General features: G+C 37.7%; 1 long non-coding RNA gene across 1 annotated transcript in view; it reads left to right on the top strand.

Moving 5' to 3' along the window:
* Positions 1-17,532, top strand: part of LOC123809377 — a 30,550-nt gene that overhangs the window by 3,292 nt on the left and 9,726 nt on the right. Inside the window, exons 2-3 of the long non-coding RNA XR_006783993.1 lie at positions 13,629-13,667; positions 15,985-16,139. This is a non-coding gene — a long non-coding RNA (uncharacterized LOC123809377). The remainder of the gene's footprint in view (positions 1-13,628; positions 13,668-15,984; positions 16,140-17,532) is intronic.

Below are 17,532 nucleotides of genomic sequence, written 5' to 3' on the forward strand. Positions count from 1 at the left end.
GTAAGTGTTTTAATCTTTAGGGGCCACACATGGTCTCCACTGTATATTCTTCTGGTTTCACTGATGTTGGGGTTAGGAGGAGAATGAGGGTCAGGCTTAGCTGGAGAACAACAGTGCTTGTGAGGACAGAGTAATTGTTGTGACACAAAGCCCTCATCTGTGTGTGACTAACTTCTCAGTGGCTGAACATAATCAAGGTTTATTTCTCCATCACAGTGAGTTGGGCATGTAAGGGGTCTACACCATAAAATCTTTTGGGGACCAAGACTTCTTGTGGCTTCTCCATCTATTTGGAGACCTTCCTAAATGGGGAAAAAGAGAGAGAGAGAGAGAGAGAGAGAGATGGGCCCACATTCAAGAGCTCTTTAAAAATGTACAAAACTTTCTTAGCTCAGGGACTGTGCACTGACAGCCTGGGGGCTGGCCTTGGCCTGAAGGCCGTGCTTGGCTTACTCCTCATTTGGAGCATCTTTATGTTGCTTCTGAAGATGAACCCTGCCTCACTCGGAGAATTCACTTTTTCCTTCATCAAGTAGCCTAGCTACCCGCTTAGGAGTCCTCATTCTCTCTTGCATGTGATAATCTTGTTCGTATTTATAATAGTTGTCAGATTAAGTGTCTTCATTAAAATTTTATGTGTAATATTACACAGAGTTCTTTTGTGGACAGTTTTCATAAAAATGGTCTATTAGTTCCCTAGGGCTGCTGTAACAAAGCCCTACAAACTGGGTGGCTTAAACCCACAGAAATGTATTTGTCTCTCGGCATTCTGGGGGCCAGAGGCCCAAACTCAGAGTGTGGGCAGGGCTGGTTCCTCCTGAGTGAGGGCTCTGAGGGCTCTGAGGAATCTGCCCCGTGCCTTTCTCCAAATTCCTGGCAATGCCAGCAACCCTTATTGTTCCTTGATGTGTAGATGAACATGCCAGTCTCTCCCTTCACATAGCAGCCTCCCTGTGTCCCTGTGTCTTCACATCTTATTGGATCAGACTCCACCTTAATGACCTCATCTTAACTTCACTAAATCTTCAGATCCTATTTCCAAATAAGGTCATGTTCACAGGTATCGGGGGTTAGGACTTCAACTTGTTTTGGGGGGCACACGTCAGCCCATAACATGTGATGAGCAGCACAGGGTTGAATATTCACATGCAAGAGCTGTGAACTTTTAGAAATGATGAGACCTGTCAGGGCTGCTCCATATTGTAACAGATCAATAAGGCACATGAGGTAACTAAAGAGCTTAGTTTTTACCCTTCATTGTAAATGGCTGAGAGAACAGTGCTATTATTGCTGCTACCTCGAAGAATGTAGAATTTTACTTTTTAAGTGTTCCTTTATGGACATGGAACAATGAACTAGAAAATGTGGCACATTCTGTACCCTCCTTCTATTTCTAATTTATAAATGCTGTATTCAAAATACTGTAACAGCGTGACTTGGGGTTACTAACAAATCAAAATAAAAGCCAGAGCTTCATAGCATCCATGTCCCCCTGTGAGGGAAATGCAGCCTGGTGCCTTGGATTGGAAGTGAACTTTCTGGTAAATTTTCACCCCTTTCTGCAGAGGTCAGGCTTTGAAAATCAATACCAGCTGGCTGTAATTCTGTCTTGTTTTGAAACAGATGACTTAGACTGCTAAACCATCACTGGGCCTAAGATTTATCTTCCCCTACTTGGTCTAAGTTACGGAGACCCAATTTACAAAGAAAAGAAATGGGGAGAAATGTTTTATTGGTGATCTCACTCCCTCCACCAGAAGAATAGCTACCTGTATGTTGCGCGTGGGTCACCGGCCAGCAGTGACCACGGAACGCTGTGGATGGCTCGATGATAAACACGCGAGAAAAAACATGCACAGAGACAAACTAGTTTCTGTGGAGAAGTAGGGACGAAATGGCCACCCCTTCTAGTGAGGAGCGCCCTGATTTACAGTCCATACCTGCTTTTATTGGGCTCATGCTACATAATAACTCAGGTAAAGTACAATACTCATTAGGGGAAGTAAGGAACTATAGAAAACAAAGAACTCTGCCCGTCTATTGAGTTGGGGGGTCAAAGAGCTGTAAGACTGAGGAACAAACTAACTTCCTCCTAAGACCCTTCTCATTCAACTGAGAGCATTCTAAACAAAGAAGGTTTCACAGTAATTTACATGTTCTTTCTTAGGCCTGATCACCCCGGGAAATCCGCACTTCCCAGTACCGAGCTGTACTACCCTGTCATTGTTTCAGGCTTAGGTGGAGCATGGGAACTAAGGCCACCGAGAGATAAGGAGATTTTCTTCCGGACGCTGAGAACTCAGACTTTGTCAAAGCCAAGGAGTGAGGGTCCATCACCCCCTTTTGCTGCAGCCCCCCAAGTCCTTCTTTTGGGGGGCCTCCCAAAGTGATCGTGCCTGGCTTGGGTCATTCCCCCCGTGGGGAATCTTACCCGTCTTTGGCTAACCGACCAAGCTTTTTGGGGTTCAGCAGCAGAAGCAGCATTCCTGCCAGGAAGATAAGCTTTTATCTCCTTGCCGGCTCACGGTTCCAAGGGCGTTCCCTTAGCTTTAGCCTAGGCGGGGGTTTCAGCCTCTGATACCAGTCAGGGCGGTTCCCAACACCTGTACACCGAAACTGGTTGTGAAAATTGGCCCATGCCCACCACCTCAAACATCCCAAAGCACTACTTAGAGCTCACTTTCAAAGCTCTGCAGCACTTTTGGCCTCTGTTCCTCTTCAGTGGCTCCTATTGCAGTCTGCTGTGTTTCTGAGTCATATCCCTGTTCCTAAAGTGCAAGCTCTTTAAAAGCTTAGTCTTATGATTCAAGGTGGAGTAGAAGAAGCCAGTGGGGAGATAGGAACTTGCTTGGGAAGGAAGGACAAATTTGGGAGTGAATCTTGGGGGAAACAGGAAAGTAGAGCAAAGGGCCCTATGGGAAGAGCATCCGCCCTTCACAGAAATACCTGCCATGAGGACTTTCCTTTAAGTTTTCCCAGAAGCCAGCTAACCCCTCCCCTTCAGAGTCCACGAGACCTAGAACTGAAATAGTTGTACCCAAGGACAATCTAACAATTGTTAGATTTTGTTTTCTTTTTAAAATCCATTCAGCCATTAGAAAATTTAATACATTTATGTTTAAAGTAATTATTAATAAGTAAGGACTTACTATTGCCATTTTGTTAATTATCTTCTGATGGGTTTATCTTTATTAAACATACTTGGAGGCATTAATAAACTTAATTCTTTTTTTTTAATTTACCTTTGAGCTTTTTTTTAAGATTTTATTTATTTATTTTTACTTCTCTACATTTTTAGGGAGGGAGACAGAGAGAGAGAGAGAGAAGCATCAATGTGTGGTTGCTGGGGGTTATGGCCTGCAACCCAGGCATGTACCTTGGCTGGGAATCGAACCTGCGACACTTTGGTTCACAGCCCACACTCAATCCACTGAGCTACACCAGCCAGGGCTAATAAACTTAATTCTTAAGAATGGTTTTGGATTAAAAAGTACAAAAATCATGGATTCTCATTCTGGCTCTACCTGAGAGCAGTGTGACTTTTAAAATATTTAATCCCAATGCCTCAGTTTCCTTATTTATAGAATAGGTCATTGTTTTTGGTAAGGGTTGTAGTGATGGCTACCTAAAATAATAGCTATAAAGTAACTGACACACAGTAGGTCGTTAATTTATGATAGATTTTCCTTCTTGTAAGCAATGGCTTAAATACTTTTGTAAACAATTTTTCTAAACTCTTTCCCCCAATCAGATCTCACACAGAGAGACATTACATAACCAGATAAAAACAAAACTGTTTCGGTTCATGGTTGAATGGGAATCTTTCTCTCCCCACAGAACTCCCCTATGAGCCCTTGAGTTACTTCCCAAGAGCTGTGTGTAATGAATGTTAAAAACACACAAACTGTCCCAGCAGAAATGTTAACTGACCTTTAACATTATGATTTCTTGAATTTATAAAGTGTATCTTTGGGGGAATGTCTTACATAATATAAAGCACTTGTGCTATGTAAAATGCACAAACATGATGGGGAATTCTGCTTGGAGGAATCAGCCATCTTGGTGAATATGTTCTATAATTCAGTCTAATTATTTTTACTGTGGTCTGATATAAAGATGGTTTCAATGTTTAAAGAACTGGTAGGCTTATAACCAAATCCAAACCACTCCCACCTTTAAGTTAAAGGCCATTATTTCAATTTTACCCTTTCTCAGGTAAGTAGGGACCTTCACTTAGGACAGGCACTTGGAATTCACTCAGTACAATGAGTGGATATAAATCTAACCCATGATTTATTTCCATGATTCTCCTGGGGATGAGAAGCAAGAAAGAGTCTACAAAGTGCTAATCACTGCATTCTTGATGCCGACCCGGGCTTGTGGGGCCCGCAACATAGTGGATGGGGGAGAGACATTCACATGGGCTACCGAGTCCTGTGGAGGAAAAGGGCGAGCAGCATCACTCTCAAGGGGAGCAAAAGCCTTGGCCCTCGCCTTGACTGGTCTTTATTGGGTTTCTCGGTACATTACATAATGATCTTCATTTACTATGCACCGCTTGGCTTTAGGTGGTTACCTTTTACAGAAAACAAAGGAGCAAATGCCGCTAATCACATCACAGAAGAAGGATATTTGCAAATGAAAAGGGAAAAGTAGTTGAACTGGTTACACTCCATGCTGGGGAGTTTTAGCTTGGATTTTAGGAAGTTATAGTAAGCACTTGAGGTCTCAATTCAGGGTGAGGGAGTTTTAGCAAAAGCAAATCTCAAAGCAACCCAGGTACATTGCAGGCCTAATTCCCCATGGGAGAATCTATCCCTGGGTGTGGGTCCTGTGCATCTCCCAGTGGGAGCTGGGCCCACGCCACACAGAACAGTCTCTTACACATTCTGACTGGGGGGACACCCCAAGAAGGAAAGAATAATAGGGAAATAGCATTAAAGGTGCATTGAAAATATCTCACTAACATTTTCACATAACCTGTGCACCTTTTAACTATTCAAACTACTATTTATCCATTCTTCTTAGACGTCTAAGAGCAAAGTTTTTTATAAACTCTCCTTTGTATTTGATTGGCTTAATGGTTCCCAAACTTCTTACAAGTAGTAACAAATATTTTTATTATTGTCTGTTTTCTGTGATGTAATTTTCTTGGCTTTTCCCAATACTTACATTTGATGTCAAGGGAGAAGAAACCAAACCACCTAATCCATTATATGCACTCCAGTGTCTAGCATAGAATTTTCTTCCTAATATATCAGTAAGAAGATTCATGAACCAATTGTATTTTAATTAAATTAGGTAGTCTTAATTTTAAATCCTTTATGTTGAGCATATGTACTTAATCATTTGCCTGTTCCATGTTTAATTCTCTACATGCTCATTATTGATAATAATAGGGTTCTGGTCAAGATGATACCAAAATTACAATTAAATTCTAGAAAAATCAACCTGGATAGCCATCTGAAGACTAGCCAAACAGAATTCCTATAGCTAAGGACATAAAAAAGAAGCTCTACCAAGACTGGTAAGAGAGGTGGAGACACAAAACCGGCAAGTCTCATACCTCCATATGGCAATTGAGAATCTGGAGGGATGTCTCAGCTGCAGAGGTCCCTCCTGAAGTGTGAAGAGTTTCAGTTCCATGCTGGACTCCCCAGCCCCAAAATCCAGTGATGAAAAGAAGAACCTGCTTAACATATGACTAAAAATCAGCAGGAATATTTATTTCTCTGTGGCAACAGAAGGCTGCTGAAAATACAGGAATCTTCTTAAAGGGCCAACATACAAACTCCTGCTTGCAGACACTCACCTTGAGTTCTTGAGGAGGGACAGCAGCTCAGAAGGGCACTAGAAACACAGGAAGAAACTGAATTGTGCAGCTTCAGAGCAAGGGCTAGAGAGACAGCTTCCACTCTCCCTGTGTTGAGCCCTCCCGCAATCACCACCAAACTTAAGTCTCCATTGTCCTTGTAAACTTCAGGAGCTTCACCCTAAGGATTCCCTGAGAACCCACCCCACTGCCAATATTCCAGGGCCCAGGCAGGTGATGGCTGGTCTCAGTGTACTCTGAGACTTGCAGATTAAAGCTGATGATTGAATCACCAATTTTTAAGAGAAGGAAGCAAGAAAAACCAATTCAGGACAGAAAAATTAAAATAATTTTGAAAACTGGGGACAGTTTAAGGGACCTCTGGGATAACAGTAAAAGAAACAACATTTGCATCATAAGGAGGGGCAAAAGAAGTAGAAGAGAGAGAGGAAGGGATTGAGGATCTATCTAAAGAAATAATGACTCAAAGCTTTCCTAACCCAGTAAAGGAATTAGATATACAAGTCCAGCAAGCACAGAGAATCCTACACCAGATGAACTCAAAGAGGCCCACACCAAGACACATTATAAGTAAAATGCCAAAGGTTAAAGACAAAGAAAGAATCTTAAAAGCAGCAAGAGAAAGAGCTATAAGGGAACTTACACAAGACTATCAGCTAATTTCTCAACAGAATTTTTTTAAGGCCAGAAGTGATTGGCATGAAATATTCAAAGCGATGCAAAGTAAGGACCTACAACAAAGACAACTCTACCCAGCAAGGCTCAGCAAATTTTAAATTGGAGGAGAGATAAAGAACTTTCCAGACAGGAAAAAGCTAAAAGCTAAGAATTTATTACCCCTAAACCAGTATTACAAGAAATGTTACAGAGACTTCTTTAAGGAAGAAAAGGACCATAAATATGAATAATAATATGGCATAACTATGTACCTATAAATAATTTACTTTTAAAAACTCTCAGCATGGTGAAAATAGAGGGAACATACCTCAACATAATAAAGACCATATATAAAATACCATAGCTGCTATTGTACTCAACAGAAAAAAAGCTAAAAACATTTTTGTTAAGATCAAGAACAAAACACGGTTGTCCATTTTTACCACTTTTATTCAACATAGTACTGGAAGTTCTAGCCATAGCAATTAGACAAGAAGAAGAAGTAAAAGGCATTTAAATTGTAAAAGAAGAAGTAAAACTGTCATTATTTGCATATGGCATGACACTGTATATATGGAACCCTAAAGAATCTAACAAAAACTATTAGAATTGATAAATGAATTCAGTAAAGTATCAGGATACAAAATAAATATCCAGAAATCAGTTGCATTTTTATACACTAATAATGAACTGTTGGGTAACAAAATTAAGGAAACAATTCTATTTATAATTGCATTGAAAAAATAGCTAAGAATAAATTTAACCAAAAAAAGATCTGGGCTTAGAAAATTATAAGACATTAGAGGAGACACAAATAAATGGAGGCATATATTGTACTCATGCATAAGAAGAATTAATATTGTTAAAGTGTTCATACTACCCAAAGTAATCTACAGCTTTAATGGAATCCCTATTAAAACACCAATGGCATATTTTTCACAGAACTAGTTTAAATAATTCTAAAAATCATATGGAACCACAAAAGAGCCCATATAGCCATAGCAAACTTGAGAAAGAAAAACAAAGTTGGAGGTATCACACTACCTGATATCAAAATATGCTACAAGGTCATAGAAATCAAAAAAGCATGGTAGTGGCATAAAAACAGACACATAGCAATGGAACAGAATAAAAAGCCCAGAAGTAAACCCACCCCTCTATGGTCAATTAATATTTGACAAAGGAGACAAGAATATACAAAGTATTGAAAAGACAATCTTTTCAATAAATTGTGGAAAAATTGAAAAGATACAGGCCAAAAAATGGCTTGACCACCCTTCTTACACCATAAACAAGAATAAGCTGAAAACGGATTAAAGACTTAAATGTTAAACTCAAAATCCTAAAATCTTAAGAAAACATAGGCAGTAAACTTTCTGACATTTCTCTAAGTGATATTTTTTTATATATCCTTGGGTAAAAGAAACAAAAGAAAAACAAATGGGACTACATCAAACTAAAAAGTTTTGGCACAGCAAAGAAAACAAAATGAATGACAACCTACTGAATGGAAGGAGATATTTGCCAAGGATACATCTGATAAGGGGTTAATATCCAAAATTTTAAAGAACTCCTATAACTCAACACTAAACCAACCCCCAAACAACCCAATTAAAAAATGGGCAGAGAACCTGAATAGACAGTTCTCCAAAGACAACATACAGATAGCCAACAGACATACAAAAAGATGCTAATGTCACTAATAATCAGAGAAATGCAAATTGTAAAACCACACTGAGATATCACTTCACATCTGTCAGAATGGCTATCCTCAAGAAATCAACAAGCACATGTGTTGGTGAGGATGTGGAGAAAAGGGAATCCTCATGCACTGTTGGTGGGAATTTAGTTTGGTGCAGCCACTATAGAAAGCACTTTGGAGCTTCCTCAAAAAATTAAAAATAGAGCTACCTTATAATCCAGCAATTTCACTTCTGGGTATATATTCAAAGCAATACAAAACACTAATTTGAAAAAATATATGCACTCCTATGTTCATTGCAGTGCTACTTTAATAGCCAAGATATAGAGGCAACCCAAGTGCCCATCAATAGAGTGGTAGATTTTTAAAAAGCTGTGGTACATTTACACAATGGAATATTACTCAGCCATAAAAGAAAATGAACTCTCATCATCTGCGACTACACATATAAATGAACTTAGAGGATATTGTGCTGAGTGAAATAAGTCAGTCAGCAAAAGGCAAATGCCATGTGATTTCACTCATATGTGTAGAATCTAAACAACCAAATAGATGAACAAACAAAACAGAAACAAACTCATAGATGCAGAGAACAAACTGAGGGTTTCCAGATGAGAAGGAAGTAGGGAGACTGGATGAAAAATGTGAAGGGATTAAGAAGCGACAAAATAGTCACAGGGATGTAAAGTCCAGCAAGGGGAATACTGTAATATTCAATAATATTGGTAATAATAATACTGTAATATTGTAACAATAATATTATAATAACTATAGTATAATAATAATATTGTAACAATATTGTAATAACTATGGATGGTGCCACATGGGTATTAGACTTACCAGGGTCATCACTTCAAAAATTATATAATTGTCTAACTACTATGATGTATACCTAAAGCAAATATAAAATAATATTGAATGTCAATGATAATCTAAAAATGTTTTATATGAAATAATATCTAATGTTGATGAGGTGTAGTAAAATGATCACTTTCATTTGCTGATTAGAATAGACTTAACAGAAAGAATAACATCCATGTTTTAAAAATCCATCAAAAGAAAACATGTTAAAAATAAAACTTAAAGCATAAAAATCACATGATCATACCAACATATGCAGAAAAAAACATTTGATAAAATCCAGCACCCATTTATAATAAAAATACTCAGCAAAATGGTAATAGAGGAAACATACCTTAACATCATAAAGGCCATATATGACAAACCCACAGCCAACATCATACTCAGTGGGCAAAAAACTAAAAATGTTTCCCTTAAGATTGGTACTGGGAGTCCTAGCCACAGAATCAGACAAGAAAATGAAAGGCATTCAAATTGGAAAAGAAGTAAAACTGTTATTATTCACTGATGACATGATATTGTACATAGAAAACCCTGAGGACTGCACCAAAAAGCTCTTAGAGCTAATAAGTTAACAAAGTAGCAGGATACAAAATTAATATTCAGAAATCAATGGCATTTCTGTACACTAATAATGAACTATCAGAAGAGAAGCTAAAAAAAAGTCCCACTTACAACAAAAAACATCAGGTACCTAGGAATAAATTTAATCAAGGACATAATGTAAAAGACTTGTATTTGGAAAACTATAGGACACTGAAGAAAAAAATTGAGAAAGATACAAATAAGTATAAGCATATACAATATTCATGGATTGGAAGAATTAATATAATTAAACTGTTCATACTACCTAAAGCAATATATAGAGTCAATGCAGTTCCTTTCAAAAAGAAGATTCTTCTTCATAAATCTAGAAAAAATATTCCAAAAATATATATGAAACCCCTCCCTGCAAAAAAAAAACAAAACCTGAATTGCCTTGGCAGTCTTGAGAAAGAACAAAGTTGGAGGAATCACAATATCGGATATCAAACTATATAAAACAAGACCATTGTAATCAAAACAGCCTTGTGCTGGCATAAGAACAGGCACACAGATCAATGGAACAAAAAGGAGAACCTAGAAATCAGCCCACACCAATATGGTCAATTAGCATTTGATAAAGGAGGCAAGAGCATACAATGGAGTAAAGACAACCTCTTCAATAAATGGTGTTGGGAAAATTGAACAGGCACAAGCAAAAAAAAAAATGATATCAGACCACCAACTTACACTAAGCACAAGAATAAATAGAAAATGGATTAAAAAAAACTTAAATGTAAGTCATGAAACCATATAAATCCTAGCAGAAAACATAGGCAGTAAAATCTCAGACATCTCTCATAGTAATATCTTTGCTGCTATGTCTTCTAGGGCAAGGGAAATAAAAGAAAAATAAACAAATGTAACTATGTCAAACTAAAAAGCTTCTGCACAGCAAAAGAAACCATCAATGAAATGAAAAGGGAACCCACTGCCCAGGAGAACATATTTGGCAATGATAAAAAACTAATTTCCAAATTATATAAAGAACTTATCAACTTACCAACAGAAAGACAAACAGTCTAATTAAAAAATGAGCAAAGGACCTGAATATACACTTCTCTAAAGAAGACATACAGATAGCCAGTAGACATATAAACAAATTCTCAACATCACTAATCAGAGAAATGTAAATTAATGTCACAATGAGCTATCACCTCAAACCTGCCAGAATGGCTACCATCAATAAATCAACAAACAACAAGTGCTGGTGAGGATGTGGAGAGAAAGGAACACTTGTGCACTGTTAGTGGAACTGCAGACTGGTGCAGCCATTGTGGAAAACAGTATAGAGTTTCCTCAAAAAATTAAAAATGGAACTGCCTTTTGACCCAGTGATCCCACTTCTGGAAATACACCTTAAGAATTCTGAAACACCAATTAAAAATACATGTACCCCTATGTTCATAGTAGTATTATTTAGAATGACAAAGATCTGGAAACAGACCAAGAGCCCATCAGTAGATGAGTGGATAAAAAGGCTGTGGCACATTTAGACAATGGAATACTATGTGGCCATAAAAAAGAAGGAAATCTTACCTTTTTGCGACAGTATGGGTGGGCCTAGAGGTTATTATGCTAAGTGAAATAAGCCAGTCAGAGATAGACAAATACCATATGATTTTACTTATATGTGGAATCTAATGAACAAAATAAACTGAAGAACAAAATAGATGCAGAAACATGGACATATGGAACAGACTGACAGTTGTCAGAAGGCAGGGTAGAGAGGGGTTCTAGGTGAAAGAGGATGAAGGGATTAGCTAAAGAACATCGCCTGAGCTAGACAGAGACAACAGTGTGGTGCTGGCCAGAGGGAAGAGGGGACAGGGAGCTGGGTGGGGTTGGGCAAATGGGGGGGAAATTGGGACATCTGTTATAGTGTCAACAATAAAATTAAGAAAAAATTGTGTACATTAAAAAGATAATAATAATAATTACTACAGACTGCTCTAAGGCCATACCATAGTAGGATGGCATTCAGTGCAGGAAGCTTTGAAATAACTAAATCCTACCTTATCCCAGAGAGGCCATATCTGAAGAGGAAAGAATGTAAGTGGCAAAGAGAAAAAAGTAATTATTTTTATTTGGGTCTCTGGCTTAAATATTAATATGCAGCTCCCAGAAGTTGGGTTGAACCATACAGAAAGCTTTCCCATCCTCTTCTCCTCCAAACCCAACCCCAGGTGTGAGAACTTACATGCTAGTTAAGTGATAGTTACATTCTATATTACCACAGTAAAAGCACCCAGAGTGTCTATTAGTTGGGACAGAGTAACTCCATAACAAGACTTGTAATATCTCATTGGCGGAATACAAACTTTATTTCTCATGCTGCAATACAAAACAAGTTACTGGAGGAGGGAAGCTCCACTCCACACAGTCTCTCAGGGACCTAGAGATCTTCTATCTGAGGACTCCATCTTCTAGGGCTCCTGAGGCCCCCTCTTGATGGAAATAAAAAAAAAGAATATATCAGGGAACAATTTTGAGAATTGTATAGCTCACTTGGATCCACATTTAACAACCTGGCCACAGGGAACCCTTAATTGTATGCCCAGGAAAGAAGGAGACATAGCTTTGGTGGACATCTAGCCAGTCTCTGTTATAGAGGAAATAAGAACTTGTCCCCAAAACCTAGTGGCTTGGCTGGCCTTACTTCAGGAATAGAAAGTTGGGATCCACAGGGAAAATAAAAAGGCATATGTGGAAGGGGACAAAGAAAACTAATGTACAAAAAAACATGAACTTCTTTACTTCTGAGTAAAGGTGGCCCATCACTGTGCTGGGATCTGAATTATTAATTCAGTATTTCACCTTAGAAAAAGAGTAACAGAATTGGAAGGTTGTGGGTATGGAGCAGATCAACTTCTGTCTTCAACTAACATCCAATGCCTTGTTGCCCTCAAAATCTGTATTCTCATACCAATTCCTCTATATCTGTACTGCTACATCCCATTGAGTACTCAGACACATTTCCTATAGGCAAGGGATATTATCCATGACATATTTACCATTACATTAAAAGTTTGGATTTTTAAGGTATATATATTTTATTTTGTTATTTTCCTCCTAGGGACTAATTATTCAATTCAGATAATTTGTTATTATATGGTAAATAATAATGATAGTTAGTGATACTTAACATCCATCTCTACTTTATGTCAAGTACTAGTCTAGTACCTTACAAGCATTACCCCTTCAGTTCCTCTACCAGCCTGCAAAGCAGGTCTTATTTGAGTTTATTATGAGAGCTTATTATTAGGTCTTATTATAAGAGCTTAGGTAATTTGTCCAAGATTGCACCACAATCCTTGAGGCCAGAATTCTGATTTAAAAAAAGAACAAGGTCTTAACCACTACTTTCAACAGCTTTGGTGCCAAACGCTGAATGTCCCCTAAGAGTATCTAAGTGAGGAACATAGATAAGCATGATTTTGCACTCAATTATTGTTTTTCCTATCAAAAATAGAATTTTTAAATTTATTTAAAGCACAACACTGTTACCATGGCATTACATTTTAAGAGATTTAGAGCAAGATGTAAAAATATAATTTCCTAGATATGAGTAAGCACCTTTTCTATTTATCGTAACCCTTTCCTCTGTACTTTATATGGACCCAAACCAAGAACCTCTTACTCACTTTCTCATCTCTGGTACTTTTTAATGGTTTTGCTCTTTAGTTTTTTTTTTTTTATTATTGCATGAAAACTTACATAATTACATTTCAGAAAATCTCAGTAAATGATATACCATCTTTATTCCCATCTTCTATATTAATACCCTCTTAATATAGAATACTATCTACCTGTAAAATTTTCCTTCCTCAAGAAAAAAAACTGAGAGCACATTTGTATGCCTTATATATTCCCATTATTTTCCCTTTCCATTCAGAATAGTTTTCCCAACTGGCCGGTCATTCTTACTTTTATTATATCTCGGTGTCATCTGAGATAAGAAGCTTTCACATTTCCCATTTGCTGTTTTCTCAGGTCCTGGCCAGGGCAGATGGATGGTGTTGACAAGCAGTGGTGAGGACATTACTTGCTTTGCTCCAAATCTTCTGGGGGAAAGCAGTTTGTGTTTAGTCATGAATTTAATGTTAGTTGTAAGGGTTTTATTTAGATGCTCCTTATCAAATTGAGGAAGTTCTCTTCTATTCCTAGTTTCTTAGGAGTTTAGATTGTGAAAGAATGTTGAATTTTGTCAAATGGTTTCTCTGCATCAATTTATTCAATCATGTGGAATTCATTCTACTTTATACTATGATTTTGGTAGATTTTACTGACTGATTTTTTAATATTAATTTAAGCTTACATTCCCAAGATAAGTTGCAGTTGCATGTAGTTCTGATGCATTCGTTTTTTAATACATTGTTGGAAATATTTACTGCTTTTTTTTTTGTATCTGTGTTCATGAGATTTTTCCAACTATTTATATGAGAAATTTTAGCTACAGTTTTTCTCTTTTTGTACTGTTTCCCTTTGCTTTTAGAACAGAGTAATGATGGCCTCATTAATTGAATTGGGAAGTATATCCTTCATTCTACTTTTGAGAAGAGATATTATAGGATTGGTGTTATTTCTTTTTAAAGTGTGAGATAAAAATTTCCAGTGAAATCATCCAAGCATGGAGAATTTTGTTAGAAAGCTTTTAACTACTAATTCAATTGGTCTATTATATTTTGAGTAAGTTTAGGTAATTTATGGTCTTTTTAACAAATAGTGTTGAAACAATTTAGCATTCATATGCAAGAAAATAAATATCTATCTGAACCTCATACCTTATGAAAATTAACGTATGCCTCTTAGACCTAAATATAAATGTAAAATTATAAAACTTAGAAAAAAATGAAGAAAATCTTCATTACTTTGATAAAGAGCTCATAGATACAACACTAAAATCATCATCTATAAGACAAACCAAAAAAGATATATTAGAATTTATCAAAATTGAAAATTTTGCTCTGAGAAAGACACTATTTAACAGAATGAAAAGATGAGCTACCAACTTGAATTTTACATTATATATCTAGAAAAGAATTTGTATCCCAACTATATGAAGAATAATCAAAATTTAAACTAGGAAAACATACAAACCAAATAAAAATGCTCAAAATATTTGAATAGATACTTCACCAAAGTGGACATGTATAAAGAAGAGATAAGCCCATGAAGATATATTCAGCATCATTAGTCATTAGGGAAGTGCTAACTTGAAATCAAGGTATTCAGATTTAAATGCTGTACTACATCACAATTCCACTTATACAGAAAATCATTATTATCAACAAGAACTGAAATATTAAACATGGGCATTCAGAAGAGTTGTCAATTGAGGGGGAGACAAACTTGAAGTTGGTTACTCCAAGTGTGTACCAGTGCTAGCAGCATCTTTAACTCTGGAGCGCAGAGCCCAGAAAGTCAGATTGAACCCAGCCAAAATGCGTAACAGCCAGGAGCATGCCTCTAAGCATGAAGTCTAAGTACCAGCTAAGGGCTTTCCAACAAAAATAGATGATTTTGTTATAAAATGTTAGCTGAGTGGGAAGCAGAAATCACCCACACAATCAATTCTCCTATCTGATAATTTTAAAGAAGAGAGAGAAAAAAAAGACTTCACTTTAGTTGTACTATAGGCTGAAAACTTTCTTACTAGGAAAAATAAAATTCACTCTCTTCTTTCCATCTTTTTAAGTCTGAATGAAATTGATTCCATATGTTTACTAAATCCTGAAGGGAACTTTTATGGTTAAGTACTTCCTGTGATTGAATGTTTTCTTTGATAACTCATATTTACTGTAACTCATTTGGATAGTGACCACATAGTTTGACAAGAAGCCCCAGCCTGTATGTGCTGGCTGCTGAATTATAATGTTTCTTAATGTGCCTCACACAAAACCTTCTAGTTCTTTTTCAAGGCAATTAAAATATTTCTAATGCACATAAAGAATGATTAACAGCAAATTAAAGCAACAATGACATGTATTTCATTATTTTAATTTTACTTAGGGTGTGAGGCCTTTCTTCATAAGAAAATGTAGTTAGGTTTTGGAATACATGTCACTTGTATGACTTTGGGCAAGTTACCTAACTTAAGTGGACTTCAGTTTCACTATCTTGAAGTATTTCACAGCATAGAGTGAAATGGGCTTTAATAATGTTCCCCCCCACCCCCCAAAAAATATCCAGGCCCTAATCTGTGGGGTCTGTGAATCTTACTTTATTTGGCAAAAAGAAAAAGAAAACAAAAAGACTTTGAAAGTGTGATTGAATTAAGGATTTTGAGGTGAGGAGTTTGCCCCAGATTATTACTTGGACCCTAAATGCTATCATGTCTCCTTATAAGGGGAAAGCAGGGAGAGAGAGACTACAACACAGAAGAGAAGACAGCAATACAAACACAGAGGTAGAGATTAGAGTGATGCAGCCACAAGCCAAAGAACCCTGGCAGCTGTCAGACACTGGAAGAGGTGAGAACAGTCTCCCTGGAGCCCTTGGAGGGTGAGTGGCCCTGCTGACACCTTCATTTCAGTTTAGTGGTACTGATTACAGACTTCATGCTTCCAGAACTGTAAGAGAATACATTTCTGTTTTAAGCCACCAAGTTTGCATAAATTAGTTATGGAAGCCACAAAAAACTAATACATGTATAAATATCACTTACACATACATGAGTATATAATATACAAAGTGTTACCAGTTTAGATCATCCAGGGCCAAGTGTGGTGACCCAGTGCCTGGCAAAACCCTCTGTCCTAGTGTCGCAGGTTTGATTCTCAGTCAGGGTACATGCCTGGGTTGCAGGCCATGGTCCCCAGCAACCACACATTGATGTTTCTCTCTCTCTCTCTCTCTCTCTCTCTCTCTCTCTCTCTCTCTCTCTCTCTCTCTCTCTCTCTCTCTCTCTCCCTCCCTCTCTTCCCTCTCTAAAAATAAATAAATAAAATCTTTAAAAAATTGTAAAAAAAATAAAAAAAAAAACCCAAACCCTCTGTCCTTCCAAGGGTCTTTCTCCATTTGGCATCACTGTGCCAACAATGAAACTGAAGCTGAGTGTTCAGCAACACAAGATTTTATTCAATGGCCACAGAATTGAAAAGTGGGAGGCAGACTCCCAGATCAACTGCCCATTCTAGAGAAGTCCAGGGAGATGACTATGGAGACAACATGAGGGGGAGACATGTGCATCAGTTTTCAGGAATGGGTTGGTCTCTTCCCAGCACTGGGGTGCTACCATTTCCTTCCCTATATGGTCCTTGTCAAGTCTGTCACGGTGCCAGCTGGTGTGTCAGGCAGCATGATGATGTGTTATAATCGGGGTGAGATGAGGCCTGGAGCTTCCTGGAGGCCAGATCCAGCACCTTCTTGGTTCAGGCTGACTCTGGCTGGTTCTTATTCTAGGTTTCCTCATCTCTGGCTTTTCCTATAACTGAAATGGAAACATAAGTACACAAGGTTTCAACAGCCAGGGTCCTATGGCCATGATGACAAAATCCCCCCTCTCATTACTTATTGCTCCTTATTCTTGAGGGGGGCTCTAAAGGGCCAAGCTTTCGTAATTGCTTCCTGCTGAAGTGGGACACTGGTGGGAGTTTGAAGAGGAGCAGAAACTTTCCCTAGCCATCTTTAAGTAAGTCTGATTGCCACCCAGCTGTACTGTTTGTAATCCTGGGTAATTACCATCTGGAGTTTAATTGTTTCTAAGATCCATCTTACAAATTTTGTAGTGCAATCTAATGAACATGGCCCCAAGATTAAGAGGAAGGTTCCTATTGTGACTACTGACATAAATGGGCTTAGAAGTGGGCCTGGCCATCTAACCCAAATTTGGGATATTTTGTTTAGGATAGGGGTCCATGGCCAGGGTTTGGTGTTTTCTAAAATGACTATATTT

Source organism: Phyllostomus hastatus, unplaced genomic scaffold (assembly GCF_019186645.2).
Source record: "Phyllostomus hastatus isolate PE091 unplaced genomic scaffold, TTU_PhHast_1.1 phas_scaffold_55, whole genome shotgun sequence".
NCBI classification, from domain to species: domain Eukaryota; kingdom Metazoa; phylum Chordata; class Mammalia; order Chiroptera; family Phyllostomidae; genus Phyllostomus; species Phyllostomus hastatus.